General features: G+C 52.5%; 1 protein-coding gene across 12 annotated transcripts in view; it reads left to right on the top strand.

Annotated features, from left to right (window-relative positions):
* The first annotated feature begins 210 nt into the window (after positions 1-210).
* The window catches only part of CAMK2G (calcium/calmodulin dependent protein kinase II gamma), a 53,154-nt gene continuing 32,544 nt past the window's right edge, over positions 211-20,820 (top strand). For 5 of the 12 annotated variants that reach the window (XM_033129921.1, XM_033129923.1, XM_033129919.1 and 2 more), the window contains exons 1-4: positions 212-401; positions 1,830-1,924; positions 12,853-12,912; positions 20,137-20,191. The gene's annotated coding sequence lies outside the window, so the exon portion shown is untranslated. Of the gene's footprint in view, positions 402-1,829; positions 1,925-12,852; positions 12,913-20,136; positions 20,192-20,820 lie in introns of all 12 variants that reach the window. The other 7 variants (XM_033129925.1, XM_033129924.1, XM_033129926.1 and 4 more) reach the window with 4 other exon arrangements.

Raw genomic sequence — 20,820 nt, 5'->3', positions numbered from 1 at the left:
TCTCTCGGGGTGGCTCGGGGCTTGGACCCACTCCTCTGCGCTCCCCTGCGCGCGCGCGCGCGCTGCCCAACCGAGGCGGCTCCTGGGGCGGGGCGGGGCCAGTGGCGGGAGGCCCCTCCCCGGGGGCGGTCCGGGGGCCGGGCGGTGGGGAGCCGGCGGGGCTGGGGGCGGGGCGGGCGGGCGCGGGGGTGTCCCTCCCTCCCTCGCTCTCCCCGGTAAAGTCTCGCGGTGCTGCCGGGCTCAGCCCCGTCTCCTCCTCTTGCTCCCTCGGCCGGGCGGCGGTGACTGTGCACCGACGCCGGCGCGGGCTGCACCGCCGCGTCCGCCCGCCTGCCAGCATGGCCACCCACCACCTGCACCCGCTTCACCGACGACTACCAGCTCTTCGAAGAGCTCGGCAAGTACGGCCGCCCCCGGCGACCCCCAACCCTGCCCCCGCCGCCCGGGCGCTATGCGGCTACTTGCCCCGCCCCCGGCCCTGCACTGGTCGCTGCAGCGCCCCCTTGGCCCGCCCCACCCCCAGCCTTTCCCGCCCGCTGCCTCCAGGGCCCCTGGCCCCCAGCTCCCTGCCCTGCAGCCCCCTCCGCGCCCTGCAGCAGCTGCCCGGACTGCTGCACCCCGCGCTGCTGCGGGGACTGCAGCCCCCGGACCGCTCCTGGGCTCCCTCCAGCCCCGCCCCTCGCGCACCCTTCAGGCGCCCCTCATCTCGTCCCTGCCAGCTCACCGCCCCCTCCCCACCCTGCTCAGGAGCTCACTCAGCACCCTGTCCCCTGTCCCACGCGCCTGGCACTCAGGACCCTCCCCGGCCCTTGCAACTCCAACCCTGCTGCGGTGCCCGGGTGTGGGGGGATGTTTGATGCCCGGCCCCGCCCCCCGCTAGTGCCGCTTCTAGGATCCCAGCCCCGCTGCTGGGCTGTGCTGCAGCACCCCCCAGTCCCCTCCCCCTATCCCTGCAGTGGGTCCCGGGAGCCGCGCGCCGCAGCCGCAACATCCCCCTCCCCTCCGCACTGAGCTGGCCGCTGCTGCAGCCCCGGCCCCCCCCACCCCCACCCGCGGCGCTGAGCCCGGCCACTGCAGCCCCCCGCCCTGCCCGCCCCCCTAGATGTTTCCCGAGCTGGGAGTGCGAAACTCCCATTTTGGGGTGGGGGAACGTAGAGGAAAATATCATGGGGAAGGGGAGCTGTTGATTTCTGAGACCCACAACTGGATCCTCTCTTTCCCTGCTGTCAGTTGAGCTTGGATGCAGTGGGATGAAGTGGGCTGAAGCCGGTTGTGGGGGATTTGAGCCTTACTTTCCTCACCTTCCCCCATGGTTAAGGGAGATTTCTCTCTTAGGGGATTATACCCTCTTTCTAATCTCTCTTTCCCCTACCTTCAACTATTCCTGCTGAGGGAAGGGCAGGGTCTCTGTTTCCTTCTCTGGTTCTCTTGCCTGGGACTGCAGGTCTGTTCGGGTGATGCAGCAGGTGTGTGTTTAAGCATAGCCCACCAGCTCCTGATGTACAGACTGAGATGGGAGCTGTTGCTTTGCCCAGCAGCTAGATTTGGGGGTGGGAGTGCGGTGGTCCTCCACCCATATCTGTTCAGTATCATGCAGTGGCCACATCCTTCTGCCTGGTGATGGATGGTGATGGTCACTATGCTGGTGTGTGTGTGTGTGTGTGTGTGTGTGTGTGTGTGTTGAGAGAGAGGAGAGAGAGAGAGAGAGAGAGAGAGAGAGAGAGAGAGAGATTTTGACTAAAGGTTGGGGAGCCTCCCTGTTCTCAAACCTGAAGCGTGACTGTGTCGCTGTGCTCCGTGTCCCAGTTCTTTCCCCCTTCTCCCTCCAGGGGTGCTTTCTCTGTGGTCCGCAGGTGTGTGAAGAAGACCTCCACGCAGGAGTATGCAGCAAAAATCATCAATACAAAGAAGTTGTCTGCCCGGGGTGAGTGTTCCTGAGTTTGGTCTCTCCCTGGGGTGCCTCCAAGGACTATGGCTTCTTCTGCAGATGCTCCAGGAGTTGGGGGTTGCACATTGTGTTTTAGCACTTGGAGAAGTATTGGGATTTCAGGCTGGGTGAATTTGAAGCCGGGCAGGAGTTACATGGGGAACCAGAAGTGCTCAGGTAGAAATGAATAAAGACATAAGAGATGCAGGGAGGAGCGGTTCCTGAAGGCTCAAGGGAGTTAGGGTTTTAGGGAGGGAGAGGATATGGAGAGTGGTGGGTGGCATGCGATGGAGAGCTCTTAAGTTGGGGCATTTGAAGTCTCTGTTTGGGGCAGTGGTAGCTACTTCAGGCCTGTCCTACTCCCTATGCCACAGTGGTGACTTAGGATGGAAATGCAGTAAGTGAACAGCTCTGACAAATCCAGCCTCCCCCTGCCCACCAGGAGGCAGAACAGACTCCCAAGGGAAGGGAATCTGTAAACACCAGGGGAGGCTGCTACTGGCGAGTGCTTCTGGGAACAAATCCTGCCAGATGAACTTGATTGCTTTTTTGATCAAATTACAAAGTTGGTGGTACAGCAGCAGATGCAGTCTGTCCTGGGTGGAGAGTGATGCCTCATGTCTGGAATTCTCAATGGCCTGGTCTGGGGGGGAGCAGTATTGCCTCAGGGTCTGAGGATTGTAAAGGGCCAGGCCTTGGAGCCCGATTTGTGAGATCCTCCAAGTACCTGAGGCCAGGAGGGTCATGCCCTGTCTTTCACGCCTGGAACCTACACTCCCTGAACCTTTTATTGGGTGCTTGCCAAACTCACCTCATCTGATAGGTATAGACCCAGCAATGTGTGAAGTGCTCTGTGAACAGGTCTGGTGAGTACAGAGGTATGTAGATAGGTTGGGTCATCGAGGGCTGCAGAGTGCAGCAGGGCCAGCAGGGCGACAAATTTTATGAGATTCCGAGAAAGGAATTAGGGCTGGGCAATAAGATGCCATAAATACATTAGGAGCCAGGACAGATGCCCTGGGGAAGATGTGGGCTTGGCTAATAATGACCCAGGCATCTCTGGGGTAAGAGATATAATAGATGTCCCCAAGCATTGGAGAAGCTATAAAATTCCACAGAGATGACAGTGGGCTTCTGTCATGTGACAGTTGTTCTGGGACCTCTTTAGCAGGGTCTCTGCCTCCTGGCTCAGAGAGCCTCTCTCTATCCCTGCAAGCAGCGCTTGTCTTGCTGTCTCCCTCCCAGCCCGTCTCTTGCTGTTCTCTACATTGGCTATAAAGTTGACTTATTGTTTGCTTTCTTTCTCTCTGGGTACCTTGAGTTGGAGGCGATGGTTTGCCATAGAGATATGTGGGCAGTGAGATGCACTTCTCCCCCCAGGGTGGGGGGGGGCAACGCAGTGGGTTGGGCTCTTTGGCAGACAACCTCTGGCCAAGGATGCAGGTACAGGCAGGGATGACAGTCTGAGAGTGCTTACCTCCTCATGCCCACACAGCGTAGCCCTGGTACTTCAGAAATGGGGCTAGTGGCTGGTGTCTGCAGTTAATCATGCAGTGCTGTAATTTCCTCATCTCACCAGTGTCCTCTGATCCAGGGGTGAGGGAGGTAAAGACAGTTAGGAGCTGAACTCTGGGATGTGGGGATAGCTGGTGTGGTTACTCTGTGGAGCTATCTGCCTTGGGCTGTCATTTTTACTCTTTGCCTACCCACCTGAACTTCTCTGACCCGTGTGATCATGTCCCCTTCCCATCCTCACCTCCTGTCAACCTTGTCCTGTCTTTCCCAGTGGATACCATTTCTTCCCTGCCCCAAACTGGGTGAGGTTTGAATTCTCTTTGATTTTTTTTTCCCCCTCAGGAAGAAAATTATTGTGTAAGATCATATGCTTCAGAGTTGCTACTCCCCCTCTCTTGAGATGGTTATGCCAAGACTGGGGTTCTGTTGTGTGGCTTGTGTGCCAGATTAACTTTGGGACAGAGGCCTGGTCCTGGCTGATAGGCACAGATGCCAACACAGAGGGTCAGGAATATATAAGTGCCAGTACTGTTTGGAGGTGGGCGAGTGGGAGGGTGTTGTCTTGGAAATGGAGGGAACAAGCCAGGGATTTTGCTGTAGGTGTAGACATGGGGGATGTGAGCTCCTGGAAAGGCTTGGGCCAGAAGGCCCACTAGGCTGGTGCCCGTGGGGTTAGGGAGTGAAGGCCGTGGCTTCCTGCAGCCTCTCAGTTTACGCTGTATATTTTATAAAGGTGCAGCAACTGGGGCTGGGTTTCACTCATCGCTGTCTGTCTGTCTCGGGCTCTGCAGGTGTTGGATTTCTGTGTCTGGGGATGTGGTGGGCCCATCAGGGTCATCCGTAGGGTCTGAAGGGGCTTGCCGTTTGCTGAGTCTCCCTGCCGGTTTTCTTTCTTGTTTGTGATTCTCTGGGCTGCAAACTGAAAGGAAAGAAAGAGGATATCGAGCTGCTTCTCCTGGGCATCCATGGTGAGGTGGCCCAGGAGGCCCGGGGAAGGATCACCTGGTCTTCTGGGGGGTGGGATCTGGATGGAATCCTTGTTTTGGTCTGTTGTTACTTGTCATTATGGCTCCAAGCCCACATGTGCTGCAAGTTAGAGAGTTCGTGTGGCTGTGTGTTGAGCACTGTCTGTCTGTGGGCCTATCTACATAAAGTCACTGGAAGTCACATAACGTCACTCCATTTGCTTCAGAACAGCAATAGGTGTGGATTTGGGGCTCTTAAGGGAGTCCATGGTTCCAAGCTTGGCTCTCTGCTAGGCTGAAGGAGGCATTTAAAATAGGCTTGGATGCAGGAGCTAGTGGGCCAGGTGATGGCAGTGATAAGTTGTTATTTTAAGATTTAAGAGCACCCCCCCCAAGAAGCCTGAGCCCTTATGTCTTTTTTTATTTTTAAATCTTCGTATTCCCTTCTTATCTTTATTCATATGCATATAGATTTTTACCTCGTGGAGCATAACATTTATATCCCGCTCTCTTGCTTACATCCAAAACATTTCCCCATATTGCTACAGTTGAAGGGCAAATGGTCCTTTCTTTCTTTTACATCATTTAGGATTTATTCTTGGAATGGTTCGCACTATAAGAAACCTCTGTATTTGGACCATTTATCTGGATTCCAATTGCTTTTACTATGATGGATGCTTGGCCTTACTAAGAGATGCTACCAGAAACAATATTATGAAATCTGTTACAGCACTTGCTATATATATTTAGTCTGTATACTAAAGAAATTTCTGTGGAAGCTAAATGTAAACAAAAACTTTCCTCTTCCTGAGAACCTGGAAGGTAAGGAAGGGTTAGGACCATATCTGTTTCTTAACTTCTGTGTGGGCAGGGCCTTACAAAGTACCTGATCCACATATACATGTAGAATGAATGGATTAAGAGGGCTGCAGTACCCCTCATGGTTGTCTTTTGGCTTTGGCTCTCAGGAACGTCGGAGCCAAGTTGCTGGAACCCTTGTTCCCTGGAACGGGCTTGGGTTCCCCCTTTCTGCTCCGTGGAGCCAGCCTGTCAGCTTGACCCAGCTATTGGAGAGGACGTATAAAGACCTGTGCTTGGGGCATAGTGCAGGTGGGAGATATAGGGAGACAATGATTCTCTGTCATTAATGGCCTTCTAGGGCAATGTTGGGACTTCTAGAAGCAGCGATGTTCGGTTTTAGTGTGCGTAAGGCTCACCTTGAATACTGGTTTAAAGTGCAGGTTCCTGGGCTCTGTCCACAAAGATTTGGCTTCTGGAGGACTGGGGTGAGGTTCCAGAAACTGCATTTTTAACAGGTGCCCTGGTGAGTTTAATGCAGGTGGTCCCTGAGCCACGCTTTAGCTTTTAGAAATGTCACCTAAAATCAGCAACAGCAGTGACAGTTGCTTTTGCCATGCTCTCTGAGATTTACCAGACACACCTTAACCCAGCTTTCTCCAGGTGGCGTCTCTACCGGTATGTGGCCACCTGTACACATGGGCTGTTCTGTGATTTGGGGCCTCCTTCTGAGCCCCCAGGTTGGTGTGTCAGTCTGTGTTCAAGGCTGTGGCAAGCTGAGTGGCTGGGGTTGTGGTATGTTGGCCATCAGAAGGGCAAAGGCTGTCCGTTTCTGGGTCCAGCTGGCCCTGGGGACTGAAATAGGATCCCCCGGGGTGGTGCCAGCTGAGAGTCCCCACCCCCTTAGTGTTGGCCTCAGTAGCCCCCATGACATTTGTGTCCCCTGTGGTATCTCCAAGTGAGACTTTCCTGTTAAGGATCTGGGTGAAATGAGGGGAGGATAAAGCCGCAGTGAGAGAGGGGGAGAAGGAAGAAAAATCTGTACAGCCCTGGAACACTGGGACTCTGGGACTTGAGGAAGCATTTAAGGAGGTTGTATGTAAAACCATGCTTTCTTCGTAAGGATAAAACAGGCCAATTTTTGTTCACAGAGAAATGGGCATCCTGTATATACGTAACTGTGTTCCTCTGACTCTTCCCCCCAAGTGGTTGAGGAAGCGGCCTAGAGGTCCCTTTTCTGTGCCAAGGCTTATGCTGGGTTGGTTTCGTCATACAGTCATGCTGTGAGCTATGTCACTTAGCTTGTACCACACTGGCCTGTCACCCTGCCCTCTCCCCCACCTTCCCAGAGTGACTTTGGGTACTGGCATCATGGAGTGGGGATGGAGTTTGGAAAGTGGCCCCATCCCATAGGAGAGGCCCCTGCTTTCTTCCAGCTGCTTGCTCTGGTCCCTTCTCAGAAGCTGTGCTCCAGGCTTCGAGGCTGTGCTGAAACCCTAGAGGTGAGTGGCTGACCCCATTCTCTGCTGAGGCTGGAGACAGGGAAGGAGAGGAGTGGGTGTGATGGGTTCCTGCCCACATCTCTGTAGTTGCTGCTCTCTGGACAGCCTTGGCAGGCTGACGAAGGCCTGACCCCATGGGCGCCAAAAGGGTGGTGACAGGAAGAGATAGGCACTTTGCACCTCTCGAGTGCCTCTTGGCAAAGGGCCTTTTATCATCTGCCCATGGCTGGGCAGATCTGCCCCAGGGCCAGTGGGGAAACCAAGGTACAAAAGGTTCGTTTATATTGAGCCATAGGTATGCCAATGGTTTTGCCAGTTTTCAGACCCCAGCATCCTCAAGTGATGTGATCTTCACTTACCCTTTGGCTCCACCCTTTAAAACACAGATCCTGGTGATTTTGTTCCTCTGAGGAATCCTGATACATCGCTCCCACACCTCACCGTCGAGGCCCAGAGCTTTAAGCCCAGTGGAGCAGATCCCTCTTCTGCTGGCTGAGGCCTCGCTCTCGTCTGGACCCACCTCTGGGTCCAGTCTCCTCTATGGTGGGGAGATTTCCAGCCGCTCCCCCCAGCACCATCTCTACTTCCTGGGCCCTAGCAGCCACAGCAGCAGCTTCCCATCTGCTCCCCTCTTTTCTCCTCCCTCTCTTTACCCTCCCCCCCCTTTGCTGCTGCCCTGGGAGGAGCTATTTTTAGGGGCTGCTTCCTGGGATGTTTTACTTGGGGCTGGTTACCATGAAGGAAATGTCACCAAAACAGTGGGCAAAGGCTGCAGGCACCCAGAGCCCTGCCGGGGGCATGGAGAACTAAGCATCTGACCCTGTGTGGCCCTCGAGAGCGTCCAGAGTGTCCAGAGGCAGAACCTTGCCTTCTTGGGGCTTGCTAGTGAGCCCATGGGGATTTTCTCCATCCAAGCTCATTTGGGAGACTTTCGCTGTGGGCCACTTCTTGGCACTTCTCTTCTTTCCCTCCTTAGTTAAAGCTTCTCTTAAGAGCCAGAGGCCAAAGTGGGGCTCAGATCTTTGTGTTTCTTGCTTAAAACTGCTCGAGTTGGACTGAAGAGAAGGGGAGGATGCCAAGCTAAAGAACAGAGCCTCGAGGTTCATGTGGGCATGTGTCAGGCCCTGTCCCACTGCATTGATTGACTAAGTGTGCATGGATGTGAAGGAAATAGAAGCCATGGTCCCCGCTCTTAGTGGTGGGTGGTGGACGGACTTTGCTCTTAGTTGGAGCCTCTTTGCACCTTTAGAGATTCAAAGAGGGAGGGGTATGGTTATCGTAGTGTCACGGTGAGGTCAGTGGGATTGTGATTTGGGATTCCTGCTGGGGGGTGCCCAAGATCAGGGGCTGTTTATAAGTAGCTGGAGAATGTGGATGATGATATAAAATCCCTGTACTGTGTTAACTCTTCAGAATGATGCCTCAGGGGGCCAGAAGGGGACCTCTGCTGCTTAGGACGTGGGGGGCACTCAGAAGGGCAACAAGAGGGGACGTCCCAGGTTGAGCATCTGAAATTGATGGGGCTGGAGGAAGCCTCTCACAATCCATGTCAGGGCCACAGGCACAGACCTTGGAAATATCCTTTGAAAGGTCAAGGGGTGTCATTGAGATTGGAAGTTGAGGAGGGTCTCTCATAACCAGAGTTAGGGCTCTGTGTCCTTTCCCACTTAAAGAAGGTTGTATGTTTAGATGGCAGCAGAATCTTATTTAAAGCTAGTGCTCGCATTTGTGGTTTTTGAGAAATGTCACTAAATCAGGCTTGTCCCTGCAGGGCCATGGAGAATCGGTGGCCCCCAATTCTTTGGGGGTAGCAAAGTGCATTTGGAGTAGGGGTGCTAGGGGAGAGATTGTCGGCACTTCCCTTTGCTGCACGCTGGCTCCCCTCTGTGTGCTTTCTCTTATTTGCCTCCTTTGGCATATCGGGTCACTCCTTGCTGCCCTACCCGTAAAGGATACCTGCCCTTCGTGGCACCCTGGACTAAGTCACGAAGTACTTGGGCAGAAGGCGGGAGAGGCATCGCCTTCAGTCACGCTTTTGTTCCAGGGTCAGCTCTGCCCTGGGTAGGCTGCTGGGGAAGGCCCAAAGTGGGTCCCTGATAACAGCTGCTTCTGCTTTCTGCTCCTCTTGTCACCTCTGCTCTCGAGGGGGAAAACCTTGCAGAGGGCTGTGGTTGGAGCTGGGCTGAAGGCCGGCAAGGGTGGGTCTCTCCATGGCAGTAGCACACAGGCAGGCAGGAAGTGGCCCTGTGCAAAAGCGGGAAGTGGCTGTTGTCAAACAGGAAGGGGGGGCTGGGTTGTGGGGGAGGCGGGGACAAACCCAGTGGAAAGGTGGGTGGGAAGAGGGTCAGCCTTGGCAGGTCTGAGCTGTCCCCTAGGAACAGTGAGCTCAGTGGTCACTGGAAGGAGGACTGTCTCAAGGGAGAAGGCCATCTTTGTGATGACAGCACCGGCTGATGTGTTACCACCTTAGGGTGTTGAGCCAGGGCCTGGACCCACCACTGTGGACCAAGCCATTTTAGTGGCCTCACCCCTTTTGGGGTTGGGGACGCTTTGTTTCACTGGGACAGCCCTTGCAGTTGGGAAAGATGCTCTACAAACAATATGTGTTCCCCAATCCCACTACTGCTCGGGTGGGGAGCCCTCTGCTTTTTCCCAGACATGGACCAGCCCTGGAGGGGACTGCAGGACAGGAAGTGTATGGTAAAGGGACAAGAGGCAATGGCTAGAGAGGCTGGGGTGCTGGTCGGCTATGTGTGGTGGAAGGAGGCAGGGAGAGTGTGGTAGGCAGAAACCGCACAGCTCATTGAGCAGAGCTGGATGGCAGGGCGCCACCGCCAGCAAGCCTGAGGCCGAGGAAGAGAAGGGATCCCGAAGGCAATGGCACTTCCTGGGCTGTCCTGCCTCTGAGGAGCCCCTGTTGCTAACTTTCACCTGCAGGCTTGGATCCTGCAGGTCCAAGACACGAGGGGTGGAAGAACAGCCCCACCCCCAGGAAGGCTGATGGAGCCAGGTCGGAGGGCTCATTTGGTGTGTTGTGGCCTCCGGGACTGCCCAGGCTAAGGGCCAATGCGTCCGAGTCTCTCAGTGTCTCTGGTGATAGTCATGGCCACAGAGCCCGCCCTGGGAGGCCTTGTCTGTCTTAGCCCTGGGCTCTTGGACAGGAGGCTCGCCCTGTATGCCAGGCACCGTTCTGGGCACATACCTGCACTTGCCCGATGACCTAATTGAATTCACAGGTGTCTCTGCCTCCGGTTTAGAAGTGAGGGCGTCTTTCCCAACATAATATGCTTGGCTCATTCTCTTACCGTCTTTGGGTCCTAATCAAATGTCACCTCCTTTCTGAGGCTTTCCCTGACTACCCTATATTAATGTACACTCTCCCCCTTCCCTGCTGTATTTTTCTACATAGCACTTGCCACAACATTGACCATGCCATCCAGGTCTTGTCGTCTGTCTCTCCCCGCAGCCCAGCCTCACTGGACTATCAGCTCCCTAAGGGCAGGGATTTTTGGTCCATTGTTCACTGCTGTATCCCCAGCTTCTAGGACAGTGCCTGCCACATAGTGGGCCCCAGTAAATGTTTTCTGAATGAATGAAGGAGGCTCAGATAGGTGTATAACTCACCTGAAGTGGCAGTGCTAGGATTCAGTCCAGGGTTGTTTGACTCCAAAACTGAAGTGTTCATGGTGGGACTCCATGGCTGAGGATCCAGGCGCAGCCTGGGGTTCAGAGAAGATGTAGGCCTCCCCCACAACGTGGGGCTCGGCTCCTTGCAGTTAGGGTCGAACTAAATGACTGACGTGGACCCTCTGGACCCTGGGCAGCTCCTTCGAGGAGCTGGGAGTGTGAATCCGTCTCTCCTCTTCCCACTCTGAGTCACTGGGAAAGCCAGAGCACCCTTATTTTTAGTGCTGTTGCTGTTGTGGGACTGTAACCATTAGCCAGTAAGAGACTTAAGGGAGAAGATAAACATTAATCTTCTGGGCCTTCGCCTCAGCTGCCACCTCCGCAATAGCAAGATACTGTGCTGCACCTGCCCAGGCAGCCAAGTCCGAGGGTTGTGGGTTGGAGGATTGTGAGGTGAGTGTCAGAGAGCGCGCCGGTGAGTCTGCAGCTGTGGGGCTGGCGAGTGGTACCTCCAACTAGGGGCAGGAGGAAGGGGGGTTAGCTCTGACATCCTCCCAGCTAGATCTGGAAGAAGCGAGCCCCCTGCCCTCCGCCCCCCGCACCAGGCAGGGCTGGCACTGCTTTCTTGACTACCCCACCTTCTGAAGGTCCCCAGGTGATGTGGGAGTGTGGGGTTACCTGGGGTTGTCCTGGCTGCATCCTGCTCAGTGGTCACGCCGAGCCTGAGGATGGGAAGGAAGGCCTGACCCAGATCTCGGGCAGCTGGGATGGATTAGCTGGGCAGCAGGAACTAATCTCTGCCTGTCCCTACCTCCTTCTTCCACAAAGCAGAGCTGTTGCTAGAGGGAAAGTGTAGCACAAAGCTGGGGGTGGTTGGTGAAACAATAAATATGAATTCCTTCTGGTCTATAATTCTTACCTCAGACTACATTATGTCACACAGGTCTGGGTTTGAATCCCAGTTCTATACCTTTTCTGCTGTAGGACCTCAGGCAAGTTATTTACTTCTCTGAGCCTCAGTTTCATCATCTATGAAATGGGGACAATCATAGCACGTACGGGAGGCTTTACAGAGGCTCTTTGCTGTTTAGATAGAGGCCAGGTGAGCAGAAGCCCCTAGCAAGGGAGGCAGGAATTGTTTGGCAGGTGTGGATGTGAAGCCATCTGCCTGGGCCTGGAGATATTAGGGTGAACTGGACTGTGCCCCCCAAAGTCTGGAGTCTTTACTTGATGCTCTTTTCTTTATCCTGTTAGCATAGTGATGGAGAGAGAGGGCTCTAGGCTCAGACCACCTGCATCCATTGCCTATGTGACCTTGGGCAGTTAACTTTAACTGTTTAAGCTTCAGTTTCCTCATTTGTAATGTAATGGAGCTAATCAGATCCCCTAATTCACGGTTTCTGTGAGGATGAAATAAGATAATCCATGCCTCTGCCTGGCGTACAGTAAATACTTAGTAAGTAATAGTTATTCCTACTATTGTTGAAGTTTTTGAGAAACCCTTATTAAACCCCTGTTATGGAAGGAACTCTAGAAAACACCACTCAGAAAAGTTCCACCTTTGAAGAGCTTGTGACTGAAAGATAACTGATGTATGATGTGAGAATTATGAGAGGTGCAGTGGGAGATGAGAGGAGTAGACATGAGAAGGTCACATCTACCAAGAGGAACAGGGAAAACTTGGTGAAGGAGGTAACTTTTGGCAAGATTCTAGGAAGGAGAGCTAGGGAAGCAGAACGGAAAGGGCTTAGAGGCCGCCTTGCTGTGAGTTGCAGCATCCTCTCCTTCTATTATCTGGAGCTCTGCCTTCCTGTGGAAGGAATTGACCAGCGCAGCTTGCTTGGATCTGCAGACTCTTGGATTCTGGTCATTTCCCCCAAGTAGAGGAACCCCAGAGCCTGAGTGCCAGAGCAGTGCATGGCCAAGAGGATCCTGGGGAGAAGTCGGGTTTCTGTAAAATGGGCATCATTATAATACCAACCTCATTAGATTTGTTAGGAGGCTAAGTTAAAAGATATATCTGCCTGGTGTAGAAGTAAGCTGTCAATAAATGTCAGTAATTTTTATTATATTTTCAAATCATCGTTGTCATCGTCGTTATGTTTCAGGGTTGCTGTGAAGACTAAAGTGGAGAATATATGCAAAACTAGCACAGTACCTGGTCATGTAGGTGCTCAATAAAACCTAGCTATTGTTAGTATTTCTAACAAAAAAGAGATTCTGGATACCTTGACATCCCTGCTATTGTGGAAAGAGCACCAGAGTTTAGCTGAAGACCTGGATTCAAATCCTGGCTCTGCCACTCACTAGCTTGATGTGCTTTCCTTTCCTAAGGCATTTCCTCATCTGGAAAAGGTGGTCATAATACCTGTCTCCAGGATTGCCATGACTTGGATTAATTCAGCAAATCGTAAAAAGCATATAGTTGGTGCCTAAGAAATGAAGGAGTGTAAATAGCCAGGTGGCCGCAAATAGAACGGATGGTTGATGGATTTTGGTTTCTCTCTTCTGCTTTTAGATCACCAGAAACTAGAACGGGAGGCCCGGATATGCCGACTTTTGAAACATCCAAACATTGGTAAGTGTGCTTGTATAGAGTCTTTCTTGGGTGTTTTGTAGAAGCAGGGGAGAACCAAGATCCACTGCTTTTGTGTGTGGGACTCCTGTCCATGGGTCTTTGCCTGGTGTCCTTTTTGGCCGAAGAGGGAAAGCAGCTGTGTCTGGCTCAGAATTCTGGGGCATTCATTCTAGTTTAGAGACCAGGGTGTCTCCATCCCTGGGGTGCTATCTCAGGATATGAGGTACTAGGACAGGTTTCAGACCCCCTTTCTTCCCCTCTCCTTCTGTCTTTGGGCTGGGGTCCAAGGTCCTCAGCGTGTGAGGTTCTGGGCTTGTAGCCTGCCTTCATCCCTCACCAGGGGCCCTCCACGGCCGTCATAAAAGGGTCCGGATTTTGTTTCTGGACTTGAAAGAGTTTTGTTCCTGTTGCAGTGCGGTGCACACTCTGGGGGTTTCCATGGTGCTCCTGTTTATATTCCCCAGAGCCAGGAAAGCAAGCTGCCCACCCGCCTGGCGTCTCTGGAGAAGGGATGGCAGGAGCCATTCGGGTAGGGAAGGAGAAAATATGAAGAGGATTTTTCGCTGCTCCCACCCTGAATTGGGGGACAAGAGCACATTGTTAGTTGTTCTAAAGCCTGAGGAGGTTTGCCTGCCACAACCCACTCCGGCTCAGTTTTACATTGTTCAGCTGAAACAGTCTTTGCCAAAAGCGTTGGCCCTGATTTGGTGCTTCTCGCAGAGAGGACAGAAACTAGGCTGGCTGCAGTGTCTGAGCAGAAGCCCCAGTCTTGACTCGAGGCAGAGCAGGGAGCGTCTCCTAGGTTCTCCCTGAAAGCCCTGAGTCATCACAAAGAACAACATGTGTTCGGTGCTCCTCAGGCATGGCCTAAATATCGGGGCTCCCACAGTGCCCCGGAGGCCGCCCACTCTACTGTGTTGGCGGCCAGGGCTGTGAGGCGACTTGCCTAAGCTTAATGCATCCTCCAGAGCAACTCAGCCTCTGGCTTCGCAGATATGGGGCTAGAATGCTCTGTGTGCGCTATTACTTGGGAGAGCAGAGGTCGTACTCCAGCCCAAGGGGAGAGGAGCAGCTCTGAGGTAACCAAAACGCCAACCATGCAGGGCTTTATAGATCACAATCAGTGGCTTGTATTACACCCGAAGCAGATTGGCATAGCCATTGCTCAGCTCTGCCTGGCGCAGTGTGTTCCCCGGAGCCAACACCTCTCAGCCGACAGGTCCTGGGCTCGGAACTACTGGAGCTCCTGCATGATCTCTGAAGTTAGACCCACATGAAAACAGCACCGTGGGGACCAATGTGTTGCCTTCCGTCGAAGAGATACGATGGAGAGGAACACCTAAAACAGCAGTCACAAATTCAGGCGTGTTTGGTTTGGCCGGTTCAGTGGGCTAAAAATATTTTTATTGCTTGCCAGTCAGTATTTAAAAAGCGAGATTTCACATTTTGAAAAAAAATGCTATTTCCCAGTCTTTCGAATCAGAAAGCTTGCCTCTGCTGAGCCCATGTCCACGCATGACCAAAATCAGCTGGGGCTGGGCAGTGGCTGCCCCCTTAGCCCACTGGCCACCGTCCTGACCATTCCCTGTTATCTCACATTTGCATGGCCTATGTGGTGCCTGTAGGCTTTGTGATCTTGTGACCCAGAAGTTCTAGAACAGGAGGGAAAAGCATGTGGGTAACTAAAGCCATCCATGAGCCCAGAAGTATTTTGGTGTTCCAGTCCTGGGTCTCGGTCTGAGGAGAACAACTTGCTTTCCTTATGCTCCTTGTGACCAACTCACAGAGCAATGGTGAATTATCCCCATCCGGGAGGAGAACAGTGGGTGGGGTAGATGAGACAGGAGGCAGAACCAAGTCTGCATCAACCACAGACGGGTTGGGGTAGGATGGAGACAACTGAGAAACAACCAGGAAGGGCAAAAATGGGATTCTAGCTGGAAGAAGTACTAGTCTTTTTTTTTTTCTTTTTGATGTATTTCTACAAATTAAATATACCTTTTAGACTTTACTTGGGTTGGTAGCCCTTTCTTTTTACCACCTGCCCTCAACTCAGAATTAAGGCAGATGGAGGGACCGTCTACCACAGCCATCTGCTCTGTTAGGGAGGCAGCAAGACACAGGCAAGTCCAGGAAGGCACACTCCGTTTGTCAGCATCTGATCGCCTAGCCCTGTTCTTCCATTTCCTGACTGCTCCCAGGTACTGAGGGGTGTTGGTCTGTGGCCCTGTTCTGAGGTCAAGGACAGGGAGAGGGAAGGGTGAGTCAGGACTGTGTCCTGGGAGAGCTGGCTGGCCAGACTGTCTGGCTTCCGGTAGGAACCAGGGCTCCCGGAGATGTGGCAGAGCTACGGGTCCAGGAGGCAGGGGTTGCCATGGATCCTGACCCGGCTTGTGGCAGGAGAGGAGGCAGTTTTGTCCCCCTAATCACCATTCCTGTCGTCTCTCCACCCTTCAGAGCTGTGGCCCTTTTGGCTCCAGCCTCTCTAACTCCCTCCCACAGGGATACATGTAGACCAGCCGAGAGTGGTTTAGAGTGGAGGAAGCTGAGAGCAAAGAGCTTATGGTCAACCTCTGATGGCTGTCAGGGAGGCACTTGAATTCAGGAGGGTATTTGTTGCAAGGAACCAGGCATCCCTAGTTGTTTTTCCTGATAGATATTCTGGCCCAGGAGTTAAAAGGCTGGTGGAAGAGTGAACCCTAATGTAAACCGTGGACTTTGGGTGATAATGATGTGTCAGTGTAGGTTCCTCGATTATAACAAATGTGCCATGCCACTCAAATGTGGGATGTGGGGATGTGGATGATGGGGGAGGCTCTGTGTGTTTGGGAACAGGGGACATGTAAGAGCTCTCTCTCTGTTCTGCTCAGTTTTGCTATGAACCCAAATTACTCTGAAAAATAAAGTCTACTAATTTAAAAAAAAAAAAAGGGGGCCTATTGGTTGTGAGGGGTACTACAGAACGTAAAACAGCCCTGGGAAAGTGGCCAGCGGTGTGGAGTTAAGAGGACCCAGCAGGTGTGCTCATGGTCTGAAGTTTGAATGGAGTGTGTTCCACCTGTGATCTGCTTGCTCCCTGCTCTCCATTCCTCTGATGAATAGACTCGTCTTCCTGCGTGCTGAGCTGCCCCAGCAGTTTCCAAAACAGTCTAGCCTTGTGGTTTAGAGCAGCACTTCTCAAACTTTTCTGTGCTCATGGATCACCAAGGGATCGCATTAAAATTCAGATTCTGACTCAGTAGGTCTGGGGTAGACCTGAGCTTCCTCATGCCGCCCGGTGATGCTCACGAGGCTGGTCTGGGGAGCGAATGTAGAGAAGCAAAGGTCTGTGGCTTTGGCATCAAGTCCTCCAGGTGGGAGTTTGAGCTTTGCTAGTCAGTAGGTGTGACCTCCGGCACCTTGTTTTGCCGGACTGTTCCTCTTTGTGGAGCTGTCGTGAGAGGGGTCAGTGAGAAAAGGAGGCCCAGGAAATAAATGGAGATGAGGAAAATGGAGATTCCAACTCCCAGAAGTGATCTCTCCTAGACCCCCAGCCCCAACTCAGTTCACAAGATGTTCAAGCCAGGCTGCCATTGACCTTGGGCCCTGGACTCATTCAGCTAACAGTAAATGTAGCTAAAACAGTTGCAAAGACAAAGAAGGAAACACTGGATGGTGACTGAGCAGCTCCTAACCCCTGCCCACCTGCTCCTGGGGGGCATCCTCAGCCCCCCCCCAGCCAACAGGACCTCCTTCCCACTGTATTTTTGCTGTGGACATTAACAGGGACTCTTTTTTCAGTGCTTTTTTGGACCAAGGTTTGTTAGTTAAAATGTGGCGTAGGGTTGGGTGGTTGTTAAAGAATTGGAAATAGCCACAATATTTGGGTTGTGGCTTTGTCAGTCCTCGAAGGTATGAAACATCAGAAGTATTTAGGTGGTTTATGGCCTGTTCTTCCTTCCACCGTTGGTAAAGAACAATAATTAGGTTTATCACTGTAATGCAATAAACGCTGTATCCTCCTTTCCCCAGATCTTCCTGTCTGTAGACTTGGTCTGGCCTGCCTTGGCCATCATGCCCTTTCATTACTGTGGAATGGGCTGGGTGTCAGATGATTTCACTGCCTGCATCAATAGCCCTCAGCTCAGGAATGCTTCGTACCTAAGTGTTGCTTTAAAGCCTGTCTTCCCCATTCTCCTGGAAGCTCCATGGTGGCAGCGCCGGGTTTCTCGTCTTCACGGTTGTACCTGTGGCATGTACAGCCACGCCTGCTTCAGGGAAGATGCAGAATGGACCTTGATGAGCAAATCAGAATGGCCAGGGGTAGTGGGGCATGTTGGATCTCCTTTGCCTTAGACGATGGAGAAAGTGACACCCTAAATGCAGTTCTGCAATATCAGGATCTTGGTGTCAGTTTGTTTTCGCTTCAAGTGTCAGTTCTGCCTCTTAGTATGACCTTGGGTGAGTTCTTTCTTTCCTCTCCTGTTATTGGGGCTAACGGAAGTCATCTGCCCCACAGAGTTAATGTGAGAGTTCGATAAAATAACATATGTGAAGCACTTGGCACAATGCCTCGCTCGTAGAAACAGCTCAATTAAGTGTTAGTTATTATAATTTAGATCATTATTATTAAGAATCTGCTAGGTAGGCACTTAGAGTGGTGCAGTCTCGTTTCTCCTCTTGTTCCCAGTTCCTTGTTAATTTTCTTTACAAATGGAAAAAACAAAAACGATGGCAGTCTTGTTCAGATATGGACCTTCTGCGTCTGTTCCTTCTTGTCTCGGTGCAGCCTTGCTCTGGCATCCATGCCAAAGCCGGTCTTTGGGCTGGGTGGCCTGGGAGGGTGATTCTGCCTTTGCTGCTTCTCCCCTGAGTCCCCTCCCAGCTTTTCCCGCGGCCCACGTCCCAACCGTGGGCTCTGTGTGTGGCCTTCCTGGAGAAGGGCAAATGCCAGTGACTCCCTCACTGGGTATAGGCTTGGGTGTCTGCACTTTCTGTCCTGTTCTCAGCCCTGCTGGGCTGGGCTGGGCTGGGCTGGGCTGGGGCGGGGGTCCTGGGGAGGCAGAGCTCCCCTGAGAGTGGCTGTTATCCTCATACCTGCTGTCTTGTTAGCTTTCCATCCTGCTGTTGTTTGTCACCTCCCTAACGAAGCTGGTCTTTAGCTTCTGGGATAGCTGATTTCCAGGGGATTATTGGTATTACACACTTTAATGCTTTTTAATAGCAAATTTTTAATTAAATGAAAAGTCCTGTTGGAAGCGAGGGAGCAGCAGCTGTGGCAGGACTCAGCATGCAGCACTGACTTAGGCCAGAGAAGCACAAGTGAGGAGGGAGGTGGCTGGGCTTTGGGGGAGCTCATGTGAGCACGCCTGGGTCAGTTAGGGTGGGAGGGAAGCAGGGGTCTGGCCGTAGCTCCTTCCTTCTGTCATCTGCAGGCATAGAGAAGCGGGAGCTTGTTTGCTCAAGGACAGGAGAGAATGGTTTGAGAAGGAGGGATTTTAGGAGTACCACCTGCCTTTGATGTCATTGGTACATCACAGAAATACTAAGTTTGGGGTGGAATTTGGGGTTGAGTAACCGACATAGATCAAATAAGGTAGGCAATAGGAAGTATAAACAGTCGTTAGGTCCCGGTTCATATCCTGGCATGTCCGAGTCCTTGTTTGTCAAATGAGGAGAACCATGGGGCTCCAGCGATGGCTCAGTGCCTGTTATTTTATATTCTGGCTGATCTTGCTTTGGTGGGGAGAGGTTGAAGGGAAGCGCCTCAGCCCTGATGAAACGCTCTGACACTGGAAAGGGAAGCTGTCGTTTGGGGAGGTTGGCAGCCTGGGCCTTGCCAAGGAGGAGACACGGTGATTTCTGTGTATCCAAGAACTTCACTGGTTGGTTTGGTGATGGGCCATTCCTGAAGTGCTCTGTGAAATGCTCCTGAAACTGCCGAGGGTTGTCGCGAAGGTCAAACAGAGGGAGCCCTTTGGAACAGAGGTTTCCCCATCAGGAGAGTTCAGGTGACGGAAGGGACAGGAACAACCAGATTGTCAGCCAAAGCATCGCATTGTGTTTGCATTTAGAATGATGCTCGGGGCTTGGCATTTAATCCAGAGGTGGCTTTGTGGGCAGAAGCTTGAAGAAGAGACCTCAGAAAACATTAGGTTGGTGCTTTGCCCAAGCGCTCTGGAGGCGGGGAATAGGAAGGGATTCTCCTCACCAGCCTTCTCTTGGATTTGGTGAGTTGTGGTTGTCAGCTCTGTACTGTGGCCTCCTGGACCCATCTATGAAGCAGCTATAGATACATTTGTGAGTGGCCTCTCTCCCTGGCTCCTTCGCTTTTTTGCCTGGGTATGTGGGCCGCTCCACATTCCTTACAGGAAGCAGTGCTGTAGACTAGTCTTTGGAGTCAGAAAGAGCTAGGTTTGCATCTCGACCCACCATATCTTTGACCTTTGGCAAGATACCATATGCCCCTGAGCCTCCTGTGGCCTCATCTGGGGAACGGGAGTAACACTCATCTCGGGGTGGTCGTCAGGGACAATGAACACCTTAAAGGCAGGCACTGTGGCCTTCCGAATTCTAAACCATCTAGCACAGCGTCTGGCACACAGTAGGCACTCACTAAATGCTTGTCGAATGAGTCATGTATGCAAAGAACCTGACAGAAGGCCTGGCACACGATAGGCACTTAGTAAATGGTTACTGTCGTTGTTGCCTGAATCTGCGTGTTGTCCCCCCTTGCTCACCATCCGTCATCCTGGGTCCCTGTGCCTTCCTGCTGGGCTCTGCCTCTCCCACTCCTTCCCCTCCCGTTGAGCTCTTGGGCTCTGCCATCTCGTCAGTCTCTGTCCACCTGCGCGTACGCATCACTAGGTGCTTCTCCCTCTGTGTTACGTTGTCGTACATCATATCCCAGGACCACCTTCTCTGGGACCAGCCCCTCTGGGAAGGTTCCTGTTTTTCTCTGTCTTGTCTTCTTAACCGCGAAGCTTGTCTGTCTTGCCTACGTCTGAGGCAGTCTGAGGTGGCAACCAGAGCACTGGGCTTGGGGTCTGAGTGTGTCTGCTCTGTGGCCGCATAACCTTGGATCGGGGAGCGCTGGGCATGGTGCCACTTCTCACTGCCGCTCCTTCAGGAGAGAGCCCAGCAAGGCTGACAGGATGGGGCATGGGTGGGGATGCTGAGGAGGACAGGAATAGGATTTCCAAGTTTTCTCTCTGTTAATGTCTGTCCCCGTCTCCTCTCTTGCAGTGCGCCTCCATGACAGTATTTCTGAAGAAGGGTTTCACTACCTCGTGTTTGACCTGTAAGTGCCACTTTCTGAGGGTGTGGGGGCCTTTCCCTCCAGCTGGCTTAAGATGAAGGCTCAGAAAAAGGCCCAAACTGGAGGGTCTTCAGCTTCTGCCAAGGGTCCCTCTCCTTTGCCCGAGGGAAAGAATTTGATTTTGAACTTTCTCTGGGCATGGGCAGGTTGCTGAGTGGGTCTCATTGCTCACTCAGTGTCTCCCCAGGGCTCCGAACCCCAGATGGCTTTGCTGTCGTATTTCTGTTCAGCAACACACCTTGTGCAGATGCTTTTTTCTTGTTCCTTGGTGTGCTGTCCTTAGTGGAGAAAGAGAATACAGCTCTTTGCATGACCTTAAAAATTCTGAGAAATCGAAGGTAGCTCTTATTAGTTGTGAACTGGGCTCTAATTGGTCTCTCCTCCACTTTGGTTGTGGTTAAATATCTCAGAAGTGGCTCTTCACCTCCTGGAAATCCCTCTGGTATTGTCAGCATTGGGTCTCTATCCTTGGTCTCATTATTCTTCAACTTCAGTAGTAGCAGTTGTATCTTTAGTATTCATGTTGGTCTCAAATAAAGCTATGACTTTCTGAGTAGGTCGAGTATTTTCTCTTAGATCCGTGTGTATTCGTCTTTGCCTTAGTATTAGCT

This window comes from Rhinolophus ferrumequinum, chromosome 16 (assembly GCF_004115265.2).
Source record: "Rhinolophus ferrumequinum isolate MPI-CBG mRhiFer1 chromosome 16, mRhiFer1_v1.p, whole genome shotgun sequence".
Classification (NCBI taxonomy): Eukaryota; Metazoa; Chordata; class Mammalia; order Chiroptera; family Rhinolophidae; genus Rhinolophus; species Rhinolophus ferrumequinum.
This window is presented reverse-complemented; position numbering and strand designations above follow the sequence as displayed.